Raw genomic sequence first — 5,413 nt, forward strand, 5'->3', positions numbered from 1 at the left:
TCTACTTCGGAGGGTCTGGTGACAAGGGGGATCACTGTCCCCAGGTCTCAGAAACACATGTCATAGAGGACACATACACTGGAAGGTGCCCATACCTCACGGCTGCAGCCTCATGGGCTGCTCTGGCTTTTCTGGGTTGAGCCCAGCTGGTCCCTGTCCTTAGGGGGTGCAGGGTGGGCAGAGGCAGGAAGGCTGCTCCTCTTGCTCTCAGTTCCACCTCACAGTCCCCATGGAGCTCACACCTCCATGGTGGTGAATGGGGAGGATGGCACTGGGCCACAGTCTCCTGCCCACACACAGATGCCACATTAGAACATGGCAGTGCCAACCTGTCCCCTCGCCCCATACCCACCAGTCCCAACAGGAGGAGGAAGATACTCCTAGTTGTGCCAAGTACTTGTGCCCTGTGCCAGGGACAGGGAGGACAAATCTAGGCAACAGGAAAGCCTCTGAGAATTCGGCGATGACCATGCTGGCAGCGCTGTCTCAGTCGCTCTTACGCTTCTGTTCACTAAGTCCAGGCAGTGCAAGGCACAGGACATGTGCTTTGTCTGCTAATGTGTCCCGTGTCCTTGTACCCACCTGAGTGGGTGGCAACTGTGAGATCCCCATTGCCTGGAGGAGGAAGCTGAGTCTCCGAGCTCAGTGGCTGAGCCAGCCCAGCAGCTGAACGTGGGAGCCAGAGTCCAAGCAGCTCACTGGGCTGGTAAACTCAGTGCCAGTAGTGAATGAAAGATACAGAGTTGAAAAACAGGAGGAAACACTACTGCAAAGGGGAAAAAGGCCAAGAGAGCTGAGCCACCCTGACAAGAGTCAGGATAGGGAGCTCCAGAAAATGTGGAGGACCTGTGGGTGCTTTGTTCCTGGTTATCTTCACTGACGGCCAGTGCCTGAACTTGCCATCAATGGATTAGTTCCCTGCACTGTCACAGGTTGATCCCAAGCCCCAAGACCCTGAGCTCCGTGCCAAGGTCTATGTGCATATTTCCAGGGAAATTCCCCTTGGTTTTTCTCTTGTCCTGTCTGGGCCTCATCTCTAGAGTTTATGGGTTCGCTAGATGCGGCCTCACCTAGACGGGCAAGTTAGTGGTTAAGCTAGTGCAGCAGTATGGCAGCCACGGAGTGGAAATACATATATATAGAGAGATTTATAAGTGTATGTACTTTTAGGTACTAAATAAGAGTCTTTTTATACTGGGCCACCCCTGTCTTTTTTGTGTTTTATGAAAAGTGGGGAGGTGCAAGTAACCAGCCTTATCAGCTTTCCCTTGTCCTCTTAATTACTCCCCCCAGCAAAGTCTTTCTAGTGCAGATTAGCCAGAAATCCCAATAGCATCCTTACTTTTTCCCTACATTTTTTCCATCTGAAACATTGTTAGGTAGTAGCCCATGAAAATATTTAGTAGGGAGATTTTCAATGGCTTTTGGCAAAAGGAGTCTGCCACCATGATTGTGGGTTCCACCTGGATGGTCACTTGGGTTGTAACAGCCTCTGGGTGAGACTAAAGAAACTTTACCAAGTGCCGTTAAAGTTTACAGGTTTTGAAACAAAAGCATGAACACTAAAATAGAAAGGTACATTGGGGAAAGAGTGGTGTACACTGATTGTCCTTAAGGGAGTAGACTAGCAATTGTAACCAGCTGGCTCTTAGACCTGTCTAGAGGGGTAGGTAGAAACTGCCAGCCAGGGCCAACGATTGGAGCCCCCCTTTATGCCTAGTCTATATTGCTATTACTTGTATACAAGGTTGGTTATAGTTCTTTTTGCTTGTTGTCCAAGACCAAGTTAAAGTGAGACCTGAGTTCATGGAAAGTTACCTCTTGATATACAGCAAGGTCAGTTAAGTGTGCTCAGACATTACTGTTGGAACCACATACAGAGCCTCGGAGGTCCTCTGTGGGTGTTGGCTGGCAGGAAATGTAAGGCCTTGCTTGACCACATGGCTTACCATGGAAACATGGGAAATGTTCTTTTGGGGGCCACCTTTTATCTCACTGTACATTGGTAGATTCTGTCCTTGGGAGGTGCAACAATCTTCCTGCTCGGGAGGTTGGGTTACTCACCAAAGTTGCAGGAATTTGTAGAAAGGTCCCCTCATGTCCTGTGTCCTTGATGACTTGGAGGACCAGTGCCAATACACGGGCTGTCCTTTTGGCCCAGTTATCTTTCTCACTCTGGTGTCCAAACGTCAGTTATTGAATACTTCTAGATATCACGAACATTGAAATACACAGTATGACCAGGGAAATGTTATTTTCTTGCCAATCATGGTTTTCTTGAATCCCCACAGAATGGTTACAGATAAAATGATGTATGCATTACAGAGAAAACTTGAGGCTGGGGCTGGGAGATAGCTTAGCAGCGTAAACGCCTCCCGGTCAAGTGAAAAGTCCTGAGTTTAATCCCAGATAAAAAACTTAGTTAAGTAAAAGAATTTATTAAAAGTAATTATGTTGGGCCAGGGAGCTAGCTCAGTCCAATAAATACCTGCCTGGCAAGCATAAGGTCCTGATTCCGATCCCAATACCAAAGAAACAAAAACAAACAAAATAAACTTTGAGATCAAAGGCAATATAAATATTTCCAAAGCAATCTTGGAGACATTATTATATAAGAACTATTTGATTTTATTTTTATATATGAAACATATTTAAAAATCTATCCATGTATAGAGTAAGTCCATTATCTTTTTGACCTAAAGAACTTTTACCCAGGTTTATCACCTTCTTAGGGTGCCACGGAGGGAGGGTGCATCCGTCCGTGCCTGCTCTTTAGGTTGTTAATGTCCAACCTCTACTTTCTATGGTGACGCTGCCTGGGATGCTCAGGGTTTGCGATCTCTAAGTACTGTGACACCTCCGTAACACACTCCACACACGCATGAGCCTTGCAAAGGCACTTGCATCCGCTGGCTGGCGGTGTCACGTGCAGTGACAGCCACATTTCATCCCAAATACTAGAGCACATGTAAGGTACGTGAGGCTCATAAAAGTTTATCATAAACACCTTTAGTCTGAAAGTCACCAATTTGATAAGTCTAATGAGATGTTTTTCAATCTTGCATCCTTGAAAGCCCGTATACTAGGAAATCGTGAATACGTTCGCTACACCGTGAAGCTGGTAACAATGAGCGTCGCTGCTCTGTAGAAGACTTAGCGAAACTCAGATTCCCTGTAAGTTTAAGAGGTTGTGTGCTGTGTGACTCTATCGACAAGCATCGAAGCACATCGTTCAAGTTTTGGTAAACCTAAAAAATGGTTTTGTGTGTGTGTCCAGCAGATAATCCAGGCAATGTCCCTAGAATTTCTTTTCCTTCTCTTTGTTTCCCTAGGCCTAGGATTTTATTCCCCATGTTTGGTTGGTTACTGTGACTGAGTCTCCTTTGTCTGACTCTAGCTGAGATTCTTTTTGGCTCACCCTGAGATGAAGACTCTCTTTCTTAAACTTTGATGGCCCGATCCTGGAAGGAGAAAGACGTGGAGTGAGAGGGCGTCCTCCCATCGCGCTGCTGCAGGAGAGCCCTCGGCCCAGGCCAACGGGAGGAAAAGGCCTGCCGGGCTTTCTGCAGGGGTCTACCTGTGATACTTTCTCTCCCCAACTTTTCTTTTTCTTGCTGTCTTTTCTTAAGAAAGATCTCACTATACAGTTGATGCTGGCTTTTAGCTCACTGTGTAGCTCAAGCTGGCCTCAAAATCACAGGAATCCTCTTGCCTCAGCCTCCTGCATACCTTACAGGTATGTGCAGCCACACCCAGCTTCCCACCTTTTCTGCTTCTCTTTTTTTCTTTTTTACAGAACCAGGGATTGAACTCAGGCCCTTGTGCTTGCCAGGCAAGCACTTATTCTACTGAGCCATCTCCCAGCCCCATCCCCACCTTTTCTTAAAGAGAAAGGACATCTCCCATCTCACCAGAAGATCCACTTGTGGCCTCAAATTACTGCGCTGGCCCTTTCGACACTGGTGGCATTCATCGGCATCCTATCCATGCATGGGTTTGCAGTCAGCGTCTTTGGTGGGTCTTTCTCCCCTGGGAACTGGACAAGGGTCCTTGTAGCCTTTCTTGTGTCCCCACTAAGAATAACATTTAGCCTTGTCCCAATGGAGTCCTCTTGTGTACCTTGCACTCTTTGTCCATGTATTTAATCCTCATCCGGGACATGTCTCCTCATACATTTATCTTCTGAAAACATCGTGACCACGAAGACGCAGTGCCTCTCACTCAGCGTGTACACAGGAGCTTCTGTGTGGTTGTCTAGGCAACACTGTGATCTGTTTTGTTCCCCCTGCCCTGGTTTTGCTGTCTTCAGAACAACAGTCTCAGGCTCTCCACGGCTTCTGTAAGGAGCTGGAATGTCCAGGCAGACTGGGTGGGAATATCCAGGCAGACTGGGCCACCCTAAATGGGGAGGGATGCCTCTCTCCATCCACGAGGGCGTGGTCCTCACAGGCATCTCCCAGGCCAGCCCCCAGATGCCAGAAATGAATTTACTTGTCTAGAACTAAACGGGACTCCAGCAAGAGCCAAAGCAAGGTTGTAATCCACACTCTCTCAAGAGTGGAGCCTGTACATGCGGGCAGGCACACCGGAGTTTAGAAGCCATGTGCCTTCGTTAATAATTTTAAGTCTTATTTTTCCATTACAAGAATTTTCATTCTATTTTCAGGCTTAGATCTTGAGTATTTATGAAAACTCTTAAGTTATTGGTTGCAAACAATAATGGGAATTATATTTATAAAACCAATTTTTGAATCATTTTGATTGGCTGACAACTTGAGTGGGAGCATGTCATTAACCTTAAAGACATGGTTACTTTACTGAATTAAACTAGCCTACACTTAAGCAATGTGAACCACAAACATTTGAGACGTCCAACATCCAACCTAAATTGTATATGCAAATATTTTAACATGTTTGCTGTCCTGAAAATCTATATAAACCATTTTCCACGGAAATCTCCAAAAGAGCAAAACAACAAATGATTGAGATCAAACAAAGCAACTTGGGGTGCTGTGACCAGTTGCTAACACAAATTCAACAGTTTGACAGATAAGCAAAAGAAATTTAATTTGGGGGCCGGGAAGATGGCTCAGTAGAATAAACTCTTCCCTGGCAAGCTCAAGGGCCTGAGTTCAATCCTCAGTTCCGAAGGAAAAAAAAAAATTTAATTTGGACTACACTCGCAGGTATATTGGCCATCTCTATAATGAACCCAATCAGGCCACAGCTACTGTTTTAGTGTATCACACAGTGGCATATGCAGAGCCCTTCTTGTCCCTCCCTCCCCACCCAAACCCCTGCTCCTCTGCTCTTTTTCTTATGGCCACCTGCCTGCAGAAGGGTGTGTGGGTCAAGCCACGTCTGCGTTCACACTTGGCAGAGAGCAAGGCAGGGCAAAGGAGGCCCCTGGCCC

The sequence above is a fragment of the Octodon degus genome, unplaced genomic scaffold (assembly GCF_000260255.1).
Source record: "Octodon degus isolate 3935 unplaced genomic scaffold, OctDeg1.0 scaffold00011, whole genome shotgun sequence".
NCBI lineage: Eukaryota > Metazoa > Chordata > Mammalia > Rodentia > Octodontidae > Octodon > Octodon degus.